Source organism: Ranitomeya imitator, chromosome 4 (assembly GCF_032444005.1).
Source record: "Ranitomeya imitator isolate aRanImi1 chromosome 4, aRanImi1.pri, whole genome shotgun sequence".
NCBI classification, from domain to species: Eukaryota; Metazoa; Chordata; class Amphibia; order Anura; family Dendrobatidae; genus Ranitomeya; species Ranitomeya imitator.
In genome coordinates, this window is record NC_091285.1 from 401,419,279 (window position 1) to 401,432,288 (window position 13,010).

The window sequence follows — 13,010 nt, forward strand, 5'->3', positions numbered from 1 at the left end:
GGGACTGCAAGCTAAAGCCGTGTACTATGTATTCTAATGGACTGTGTGAAGTAACCCATTAAAGGAATGTTTTGTTTTGAACTTGCTTGGGTCACTGCCTCATCACTGTGCAGCATGGACACCACTGCTATACAGTACATTAATGTGAAAAAAAATAACTTTTTTGAATTTACCAAATGGCTGCAATGAAATAAACAGTGAAAAATTTAAAGGGGTCTGAATACTTTCCGAACCCACTGTATATACACTTCCACTTTAGCTACATCATCCTGCCCTACAGTGTCCTCCTTATCCTTTTATTCCCCAATGGACTGACCTGAAGAACCCCGGTAGCTGCCACAGACATAGACCAAGCACCCGCTACCCCTAAACCCCTTGACCTTTCAATGGCCCCGCTAATGAGCTCCTCTAATGAGCCCCTCTTCCAAAGTACTGTTATTACCTACCCATGCCGTCGTCAGTGACATCCTCCATTGTGATATCCCCTTCTAAACCTATGAACCTGCTAGCCCCCCAAAAATTTAGATCTTGACCACAACTACTCAATGTGGTTAACATAGAAAAAGTTTGTGATGCCTCACCTAGCTGCCTGGGTGCTGTCTTCCCAGCAGCCAAAGGTCCAGTGTCCTGTGATGAATCTCCTCCATCCATTCCTGGATACCATGGAGGGCCAGCTGATTATTGCCCCTGACCCAGCTATAGTTCAAGATTATGACCCCACAAGGATACAGGGCCAGCTGCTTGCTGCCCACAGGATGTCTGCTGCATGGCCATCACATCTGACCTGATGACAGGGCCAGCTGTCTGTTGCCTGTGATCCGCATGCCCCTCATAGCTGGTGGGCGGTAAAAGAGAGGGAGACCTCTCCAGACTTGCGGCCAACACTGTCACACTATGGGCGGGACCAGCCATTCACTGGCATAAAAAAGCAGGAGGCCCCACCGGACTTGCGGCCTGTAACACCGCAGAGGGGATGGAGCTATCTCACTATTGCTTGCGAACACCGACACGCCAAAGAGCCTCCATGTTAGGCCCCCGTCCTCTTATCAGCCGCAATTCCCTGTGCCAAGCAGGTCCTCTCCTGAAAAGGAGATCCAAGGTCTCAGTTCCGGACTCCATACGCTCTGATTATACTGGAAGGGAGGTGGATGCCTCTCCCAGTTGTAGGCCCCACTGAGTGGGAGAATTACTCCTTGAACAAGAGTGACAGGTGGCAGCAGTGCAGCCTGCGCTCCGAACCAGAAGGGCTCCTAAATTAATGTAGCGCCGGACCCGGGAGGTGTCATCAGGGCTTAGACACTGGAGGATTAGCCCTCCATGGTCAGCATCCTTCCTGGGGCAATATGCTAGGTCCTGCCCCAGCACCCCCTAACAGGCTTTGTACAGAAGCCTGCAACTAGTCTGCACCATGCAGACCAGCAGCACTCCTAAGCTGCTGCAGCATAATATCAATCAATTCCATAATAAGAACAAACAGCGTCAGTATGAGAGATCCTTACTCTGTGTTGGGAACCTAAAATGGCTACCGAACCCCACATGGCCGTCCCTTATAATCCCTACTCCTCCCACATCTCTCTCTTAGATGTCACTACCCCTTAGTAATAAATGACCTGCCCACCTCCAATCCCCTGACAACCCTGACAATTCTAATAACCCTTCAGCTCACTATAATTCCCACATTAACCCCATCATGCCGGCCTCCCTCTGGTGCCCAGGGGGCTGAGTATGACCTTTCCTTCTCCTGTTGCCTTCTGTATAAGTGGTGCTTGCATGTGTCAATCACTTGACAGAGAGGTTGAAATGCAAAAGAGAGTGAAATATTGTGCCCATAAAAAGCCTGGCACCTGGGCCAACCATCCCTCTGGCTTTCACTACTCTATGACACAGGTGCCTCTGTTGTAACTGGGGCTGGTGTAATTTCATTTGTGTAGTTTTAATTAGGTAAGGCTACATAGGTCCTCTGCTGACAGACATGGTGAAAGGATGTATGGGGAGGGCCATGGCTTCGCAACTGCAACTATTGCAACCCTGTTATTTATGCTGCTGATAAATAGAATAAATTGTGCCGTGATTGCCATACAGACAGAACTGTTATTTGTTGCAAACACCATACACTCTGCATTCACAAATTTCAGATTCTGTCCAGGTCTAAGTGAAAGTCATCAATTTGTTATTTCTGTAATTTCACTGACTATGAACTTGGTATGCTTATGGCATTTGAAGTCCAATTTTGTTGTGTACATGGAAAACCAAATACCATAAGTATGTAATAATGAAAAGAAGCATTTTAGGAGTACATTATGGAAACGGCAAAGAAATTGCTTTTCTGACATGCATCTGTAAAATGCCTGGTTGCTTAGAAGGATCTTTTAATGGTGCATCTGAAAATTGTGCCAATTATTCCAGTACTGTAGTCACTTTGTGCTTGTTTATTTACCGTAATTCAAGTTTATGATAGCACTATGCTCGCAGCATAAAATGCGTTCTGTTCATGCTAATAATATAGGAAAGACCAGTTACATTTTGATATTATTAATTAAATGGAGATGCGAAATGGTTTAAGCATTAGATCTTTTGTGTTTGGGCAATTTTAAAGTTCATTCTTGAACGTGAGGAAAACAGATCGATATTTGTTCAGCGTGCATAAAGGGGTACATTTAACTGCTAACATCACAAAATATCTATACTCCAGATGAATATGCTCTGAGGTTATGGCCATTGATCAAGCTGATTGCTCTTGGTCTGAACAGTTATTGGTCTTTCCAAGTTGAAGACCCTTGCTCAATCTTGCAAGTTAAGAGCTGAAATGGATTTTCACTTTGCATGTGGAATATATTAAACACTGAATGTGAAACGTCTGGAAATATTGAATATTGAGAAGGGTAATGAATACCAAAGATTGCAATAGACATCTAAATTCTTATTTCTTTTGTTATTAAATTTAGAACACAAGAGAACTGTTTCTCACACCAAAACCATTTCCAATGGTAAAGCTAAAAATAAGTGTCAATGTCAGTAACATATTAAATTATTATAATAATAGAAAACAAAGAATTATCTGGCCATATATGTGATATTGTCACACAGCTCAGAGTTATTGTAACGTTACTGACTCAGGGTTGGGTATGCTAATATAAAGGAGATGCTTCATGTTTGTTAAGGATTGATTGACATGGAGTACAGAACTTTACTGTCTTATCAAAAGGGCTGTAGAGAAGCTGGAATATGCATTATGAGAATGTATTGCAGCTAAAAAGCGAACTGGGTTATTTACATATACCGTAGCTGCTGCAAATTTTCTTATTCAACATAAGGGATAGGTATGCCTTAATTATAGACTTTGTACCAGAAAACTATATCTAAACCTTCCTCTACCAAAAATGTAATTGAAGATGCAATACAATATTGCGTAAATGTCACTTTTTTACTGTGATTTTTTAAATTGGCAAAAAACATACAGTCAAGTTGTTCTCCCACACAAAAACTATGGCAATTTTTCAACACATTGGCTCTACAAGGAGAAGGCACTAAAAGCAAAAAGGCTCCTAAGCATGACGTTGGGTACCCCTGCCTGCCTTTTCCATGCCTCACCCACATAGACACATTAGTATTTATTTTTATAGCGCCATTTATTCCATGGTGCTTTACATGTGAGGAAGGGTATACATAGTAAAAACAAGTACAATAATCTTAAACAATACAAGTCATAACTGGCACAGGAGGAGAGAGGACCCTGCCCGCGAGGGCTCACAATCTACAAGGGATTGGTGAGGATACAGTAGGTGAGGGTAGAGCTGGTCATGCAGTGGTTTGGTCGATTGGTGGTTACTGCAGTTTGTAGGCTTGTGGGAAGAGGTAGGTCTTCAGGTTCTTTTTTTAACCCCTTCATGACCTTGGATTTTCCGTTTTTCCATGTTCGTTTTTCACTCCCCTCCTTCCCAGAGCCATAACTTTTTATTTTTCTGTCAATTTGGCCATGTGAGGGCTTATTTTTTGCGGGACGAGTTGTACTTTTGAACAACATGATTGGTTTTACCATGATGGGGAAAAAATTCCAAGTGCAGTGACATTGCAAAAACAGTGCAATCCCATGTGTGTTTTTGGTTTGGATTTTTTGCTAGATTCACTAAATGCTAAAACTGACCTACCATCATGATTCTCCAGGTCAGTTCGAGTTCATAGACACAAAACATGTCTAGGTTATTTTTTATCCAAGTGGTGAAAAAAAATTCCAAACAATTGAGCCATTTTCTGATACCCGTAGCGTCTCCATTTTTCGTGATCTGGGGTCGGGTGAGGGCTTATTTTTTGCGAGCCGAGCTGACATTTTTAGTGATACCATTATGGTGCAGATACGTTCTTTTGATCGCCAGTTATTGCATTTTAATGCAATGTCGCAGCGACCAAAAAACCGTAATTTGGGCGTTTCAAATTTTTTTCTCTCTATGCCGCTTAGCGATCAGGTTAATCCTTTTTTTATTGATAGATCGGGCGATTCTGAACGCGGCAATACGAAATATGTGTATATTTTATTTTATTTTTATTGTTTTATTTTGAATGGGGCGAAAGGGGGGTGATTTAAACTTTTATATTTTTTTATGTATTTCATATTTTTTTAAACATTTTTTTTACTTTTGCCATGCTTCAATAACCTCCATGGGAGGCTAGAAGCTGGCATAGCCTGATCGGCTCTGCTACATAGCAGCGATCATCAGATCGCTCCTATGTAGCTTAATTGCAGGCTTGCTATGAGCGCCGACCACAGGGTGGCGCTCACAGCAAACCGGCATCAGTAACCATAGAGGTCTCAAGGACCTCTATGGCTACTATCCTGATGCATCGCTGAAGCGGTTGTTAAATGTCGCTGTCAGCGTTTGACAGTGGCATTTAACTAGTTAATAGCGGCAGATGGATTGTGATTCCACTCGCCGCTATTGCGTGCATATGTCAGCTGTTCAAAACACCGCCGGAGCCCCCATCAAAGCAGGGGATCTGACCTCGGAAATACTATCCCGTCCGAGGTCAGAAAGGGGTTAAGGTTTTGATGGTAGGCGAGAGTCTGATATGTTGTGGTAGAGAGTTCCAGAGTAGGGGTGATGCATGAGAGAAATCTTGTATGTGATTGTGAGAAGAGGAGATAAGAAGGGAGTAGAGAAGGAGATCTTGTGAGGATCGGAGGTTGCATGCAAGTAAGTAGCGGGAGACGAGGTCACAGATGTCTGGAGGAGACAGGTTGTGGATGGCTTTGTATGTCATGGTTAGGGTTTTGTACTGTAGTCTCTGGCAATGGGGAGCCAGTGAAGGGATTGACAGAGGGGAGAGGCCAGGGAATAGAGGGGGACAGGTGGATTAATCGGGCAGCAGAGTTTAGAATAGATTGGAGGGGTGCGAGATTGTTCAAGGGGAGGCCACAGAGCCGGAGGTTGCAGTAGTCAAGGCGGGAGATGATGAGGGCATGGAATAGGGTTTTTGCAGATTCTTGCTTGAGAAATGTATAGATCCATGAAACAATTTTGAGTTGAAGTCAGCAGGAAGTGGAAAGGGATTGGATATGTGATTTGAAGGAGAGATCAGTGTCAAGGATTACCCCGAGCAAGCTTTTGGGACTGAGGAGAGTGGGCAGCCATTTACTGTAATGGATAGGTCCGTTGGGGTGGTCGCATGAGATGGGGAAAGATGATGAACTCTGTTTTATCAATGTTAAGTTTTAGAAATCCAGCAGAGAAGAAGGATGAAATAGCGGACAGACAATGAGGGATTCTGGTAAGTAGGGTGGTGATATCTGGTCCAGAGATGTAGATCTGTGTGTCATCAGCATAGAGTTGATACTGAAAGCTGTGAGATTCTATGAGCTGTCCCAGGTCAAAGGTGTAAATGGTGAAGAGCAGTGGCCCTAGGACTGAACCTTGCAGGACTCCGACAGATGGGGGCGAGTTGAGGAGGTGGTGTGTGAGTGGGAGACGCTGAATGTCTGATCTGTTAGGTATGACGAGCTCCAGGATAGGGCCAAGTCTGTGATGCCAAAGGATGAGAGGGTCTGTAATAATAGGGAATGGTCCACTGTGTCAAAGCCAGAGTACAGGTCCAGGAGGAGGAGGACAGAGAAGTGTCACTTGCTCTTGGTGGTTAATAGGTCATTGGTAACCTTAAACACAAATTTTCCCAAAGAGGATATCAAGAAATAATACAATAAAAAAAAATCAAAATATCAATATCACACAACAAACCCTAATTGGGTATGAGAGGCCACAAAAGAAGGGTCAAGAGTATATTTACCAAAATATTATCATTTATTAATGTTAAAAGTTGTACAAAATTACATCATATCAGAGTAGCACTACCAAAGCAGGTAACATGCTTTGTGAGCCAAAGTATGGCATTATTTGTGACTGAAAAATATTAATGCAAAAGAATGCAAATACTATGCTCTGTAAATATTGTGAGAGCATACTCGATACATGGGAGTCACCCTTATCACATTCCCAGTAGTGCCATAAGGGGTCAAACTCCAATTAGAGAGGGGATATAGATATAGATCACTCCTAGGATTAAGTGCCACAGTGCGTATTAGTGCATATCATTAGACAAAGTATCCATAGATAAAGTGCAAATGCCACCGCCATAACTTACAATGTTTATGACAAAATGGAGCCCAGGCCTGCCACCTCTATGCGCGTTTCATCCATCTTCATCAGGAGGCGTGGCTAACAATCATGTGTGTCAGTATATGAAGGGCGTTGTACCAATCAGAGGTGTCCAGTAATTGATGATGCAGGTCAATAAGTGGCGCATGCGCGGACGTCACCGCACCACATGGGGGCACTTCCTCCTGCACTCATGGAATGCAAGCAATCCACCATTGCTAGGCAGCGGGGATCACGTGCGTGCCCTTGGAGTGCATTGGGAAGGCCAAGGTGCAGCAAGACCCGGGCATTCGCACTGACCATGGAGCAGGAAGCAATGAATGATTTGCAGATAAAAATTATAAAAAAGTGGACGGATAGCCCAAAATAGAAAAAATTATAATGAAAATTATATTAAAAGGAATAGAATGATGGTGAATGTGAGCGGAAAAAATACATAAAATTAAAATGGTAGGAAAGTGATATGTAAAACATGTGATGCTATGCTCCCAAAATGGAACCACCGAAAGGATTAAAATATTGGAATGAAAATAGAGGGGGGTAGACAATGTGATGATGAATGTGTGTGAAGGGATACGGACTAGAAAAATATATATGCATAGTGGCAATAAGCCAAATAAGCCAGAATAATAAGTGAAAAAGTGACACACTAAGAAAATACATGATCAAATATGTTAATCATGCATAAGAATCTAAGTTGATTAGTCTATCATAAATAATTATACAAGGTTATACAAAAATTCAACATTATAATATAAACAAAAAATAAATTAAACAGAAATTAATCAAATAATTGAGTCCACAGTAATATTATCAGAAGGATCCACGGCGGAACACCAGAGGACCCAAGCATGATCCATGGCCAAAAAGGAGGACGGACCCCGGACGAACAATGCCGAGAAGGACGATCATCAAGGAGGTAAATCAATAACAATTTGAGAAAATATATATAAACAGTTAAAATACCAACATAAAATTAAAATATGCCGCTGAAAAACACATACAAAACACAAACTAAACAGAACCCATAATGAATAATAAACCTAAAGAACGGAGCCGAACCCATGGTTCTCATTTAATCCATGGGGTACCAAGGTGTTAAGCCTGAAAATCCATCGGCTCTCAATTTGAGAGAGAACCTTAAATAAATTTCCACCCCTTATACCCAAGGTTACCTGATCTATGGCCATGACCTGAAGGCCCCTTGCATCAGAGTTATGAACTGCTTTAAAATTTTGTGGGAGGGTCTTAAGCTGTTCGCCATCTTTGGCCTCTTTTGCTTTCTCTATATCTCGCACATGGTCCCGTATCCTTATGGGTAACTCTCTTGTGCAAGACATATTTCAACTTGAGACATACAAGTTACATTTTTTTTATCTGAAAACCTTAAGTTCCATGAAAATTATGGAACTTTTTACTTTTGACTGTATTGGCACAGCCTTTACATCTCTTGCGAGGATAAAAACCATGTATTTCTCAAAGAAGACTATTGTGTGATGGTTTAACAGGGGAGTAATGGCTCCTTATCCTTACGAATAGATCAGATATATTCTTGGATCTTTCTGCTGTGATCAAAGGCTTGGCAGTTAGTTTTGTTCAAAATCAGATCGACCATCAGAACATTATTATTATTAATATTATTATTATTGTTATTATTATTTATTGTTACAGCGCCATTTATTCCATGGCGCTTTACATGTAAGGAGGGGTATACATAATAAAAACAAGTACAATAATCTTAAACAATACAAGTCATAACTGGTACAGGAGGAGAGAGGACCCTGCCTGCGAAGACTCACAATCTACAAGGGATGGGTGAGAATACAGTTGGTGAGGGTAGAGCTGGTCATGCCATTCCATCGGTTATGAATAATTCCAGTCAATTCCCTCCTCTGGCTGTTATAAGAGGTAATCAATCTAACTTTAGAAGTATCAGATACTTTCTTCCTATTGTTGTTCTGATAAAGCAGCTGATTTCTAGATACACTCTGTGCTCTCCTATAGGCATGTCGAATTGATCTATGCCCATTGCCCCTTTCTCAAAACCTAGAATAGAGTTCTGCAGCTTGATCCTGGTATGCATCATCCGTGGAGCAAATTATTTTAGCTCTTAAATATTGTCCCACTGGGATAGATTTAATTGTGGAAGGCAGATGGGATGATTGTGAGTGTAGAATAGAATTTGCAGCCGTGGGTTTTCTGAAAATGGTGGTAAGAACAGAACCATCATTATTTATGGAAATATCAATGTCTAAAAATGTTACCCTATGTTAGTAAGAATAGGTCAAAAAAATATTCATGTCGTTATTTAGGGTTGACATTAAATTCTTCAGCTCATCTCCGGTACCCTCCCAGCCAAACAAAATATCATCAATATATCTTATGTAATTCTGGATTTTATCGATACCGAGGATGAGGATGGCTGAACATTGAAAAATATCATGTTACCAAAAACCTAAAAACAAGTTGGCATATGAGGGGGCACAAGCTGCCCCCATAGCCGTACCTTGTAGCTGGAGGAACACCTGATCCTTGAATGTAAAAGTTGTGGGTTAAAACAAATTCCAACAATGTTGGGAGAAGTTTGACCATGCTACTATTCAAATTACTGTTATATAAAAACCAGGAAACTGCTGCTAGGCCTTAGGTATGTCTAATAGAGGTATAGAGTGCCTCGACGTCAGCGGTTACTAGAATCATATTTTCATCTAGATGTAATTGATCTAATCGCTTTAATGCTGCTGTAGTGTCCAGGGTAAAAGAGGGCAAAGTGCAGACAATAGATTTTAAATAATAATCAATTATTCTGCAGATTATTTCTGTTAAACTTTCATTGCCAGACACTATGGGACGGCCGGGTGGGTCTATGACATTCTTGTGTAAGTTGGGAAGGAGATAGAAGGTAGATAGTTTGGGTTTAAGTGTCTCTATTACTTCCAACAATTTTTTCAGAATAGTTCCTTCCTCATGCGATTCCATAAGAATGGAAACAAGATCCCTTTGGAATTCTTGAAGAGGTATATAAGTTAATCCCCTATAGCACTCGCCATTGGAGAGTAACTTAAAAGCTTGCTTTTCCTAGAGGTCATTAGGCCAAATGACCACATTGCCTCCTTTGTCGGCCATTTTAAAAGTTACATCTTTCCTTCCTTGTAATTCCTGAATGATTTTTTTTATCTCTAAGATCAGAGGGTCCTAAGTAGTATTTACGATTGATGTTTTCTATATCTTGGGTAACAAGTTTAACAAAAATTTCCACCGCAGGGCAAGAATTAATATTGTAGAATTTTTTAGATCTATTGAAAAGAAAAGTTGGAAAACTGCTCACCAACTCGGGGTAATTGTTTTCTTCAGCAATAGATTCAAGAACTGAAAGAGCCTCAATTTCTTCCATAGAAACCAATGGTATGCCCATATCAGATTTTTCATGAAACCTTTTTAAGATAAGTTTTCTCGCACACAGGTGAATGTCCTTTATTGTCATGAAGATATCTAGAGGTTGGGGGGGAGAGAAGGTTAAACCCTTTTCAAGCAGTGCTATATGTTCATCAGATAATATATGCAAAGACAAGTTGATTACCTTAGGATGGTCTTTACGTTTATTACCATGGCCTGATCCTTGTCTTCCTTGATATCCAGTTCTACCACCAAATCGGGTCCTAACTTGTCTAGAACTTCGTTGTTCTTGCTCATGCGTGGAATGAGCATTGCTTGACATAGAAGAAGAGATGAAAGAAACTAATGGACTGTGAACAGGAGTTTTTTGTTTATTCTCATTCTGGGATCTGTTTTGCCATCGGTAAATCTTATTTTGCTCATAATCCAATTTATCTCGCTGATACTTTTTCATTTTAGTAGAACTAATTTGTTGTTTCCATTTCCATATTGCCTTCTTGGTAAAATTTATTAAGATCATTAGCAGTCAGCTGAGATAAAAGATCCTTTTGCATTTGGTTAAGTTCAGTGTTAATATCATTCAATATAGTCACATTCTTTGTATTGATAATTTCCATAAAAGAAACTGAACAATCAGACACACTTCATATACTGACACACATGATTGTTAGCAATGCCCCTGATGAAGATGGGCGAAACACGCGTAGAGGCGGCAGGCCTGGGCTCCATTTTGTGATATACCATGTACGTTATGGCGCTGGCATTTGCACTTTATCTATGAATACTCTGTCTAATGATATGCACGAATATGTACTGTGGCACTTTATCCTAGGAGTGATCTATATCCCCTCTTTAATTGGAGTTTGACCCCTTATGGGACTATTGGGAATGTGACAAGGGTGACTCACATGTATCCAGTGTGCTCTCACAATATTTGCAGAGCATAGTATTTGCATTCTTTTGCATTAACATTTTTCAGTCATAAATAATGCCGTACTTTGGCTCACAAAATCCCCATGTTTCCTGCTTTGGTAGTGCTACTCTGATATGATGTAATTTTGTACAATTTTTAACATTAATAAATTATAACATTTTGGTAAATATACTCTTGATCCTTTTTTGTGGCCTATCATACCCAATTAGGGTTTGTTGTGTGACATTGGTGACCTTAGTTAGGGCAGTTTCAGTGAAGTGGTGTTACCGGAAGTCAGATTGTAAACGGTCAAAGAGGGAGCAGGAAGCGAGATGGGAGGACAGTTCAAGATGGACGTGTTGTTCCAGTAGTTTTGAGGCATAGGGGAGAAGTGATATAGGGCAATAGCTAGATACAGAGGATGGGTCAAGAGAGGGCTTTTTGAGGATAGGTGTGATTGAGGCATGTTTAAAGCTTGAGGGGAAAACACCAGTTGTTAGTGATAGGTTGAAGAGATGGGTTAGGGTTGGGATGAAGACTGTGGCGAGGTTTGGGATGAAGTGTGATGGGATCGGGTCAAGTGCACAGGTGGTGAGATGCGATCTTGAGAGTAGAGTGGAGAGTCGATATTCTATAATGCTGGAGAATTTGGTTTTGGAGGTGGAGGGCTGGGTAGTTGGGAGGAAGGACTCTGGGGGTTGTGGACCAAAACTGTATCTGATGTTATCAATCTTCTGCTTGAAAAATGAGGCAAAATCTTCAGCTGAGATGAGTGGGGAGGAGGCATGCACATTTACATGAATATTTTCATTAGGCGTACAGATGCATACATACATAAAATATGCACTTGCTAATACATTACGCACATTTACACATTTTACTCATATATATAGTACACGCATGCCCAAAAACATTTAAAATATGAACATACACAATAGCTGAAGAGTATGCAAAATGGAAAAAGAAGAAAAGTAGATACATGCAGAATGATATAGTGGATTATGGAGGTGGTGATTGGTAAGATGTGCATTTAAATTTTTCTTTTGCAACCGTTTTTATTGACTTTTACAGTTCAGCAAAATAGTGGCTTCAAACCAAAGTGAATTACAAAAAAAATCTATCTTCTAGAGAATAAGAATTTTTGTAAAATTTCTATATAGTTCAATTTTACTTGAAAAAATAGCTAATCTCCAGTAGGCACTGTTTGATTCCTTCGACTTGGAATGTGAGAAGCAAATTTCACTTGCAGCACAGAATAGATCACTACATGCCGTTCTTCTAATTTGAAGATCTGTTCATGCAGAGTTTTTGCCTCTTTGCACCTTCGTAGTCATTCCAAATCATTGTTGTTCTCCCAACCAGTGGAACACGCATTGTTCAACATAGCTATCATGTTAGCTTATGCACATTGCAATCTATTTTAGCGAACGCATTGCAATCTGTTTTAGTGAAAAACCAAAGTCTCTGAGTTCAAGGATTCTGTTCATCTCAGTTTACGACAAGTACCAGGGTCGGACTGGGGTGTCTGGCACCCACAAGGGGAATGGACTCTAGGGGCCCACCCTACAGCTATATGCAAATATCTGTCATTATAGTGGAGCATCGGCTGTAAAACAACGGCGGCTGCTGCACATCTACTGTGTGCCCCAATAACTGGGATGTATAATTTCGGTAGTGTACATTAATGGGGTTCTCTTGAAGCAATGAATCCAGCAGCAGTCAACTCCTTGTGAATCTCCCCTAAATTTTTGAATGGCTTTTCTTAACAATCCTTTCAAGGCTGCGATTATCCTGGTTGCTTGTGCACCTTTTCCTACCACACTTTTTCCTTCCACTAATATGCTTGGATACAGCACTTTGTGAACAGCCAGCATCTTTAGAAATTACCTTTTGTGGCTTACCCTGCTTGTGGAGTGTGTCAATGACTGCCTTCTAGACATCTGTTAAGTCAGCAGTCTTCCCCATGATTGTGGAGCCTTCTGAAACAGACTAAGGCTGGGTTCACATTTGCTTTTGGCTAGTCTGTGTACTTCCTCCCTTAAGCTCCGCCTATGCAT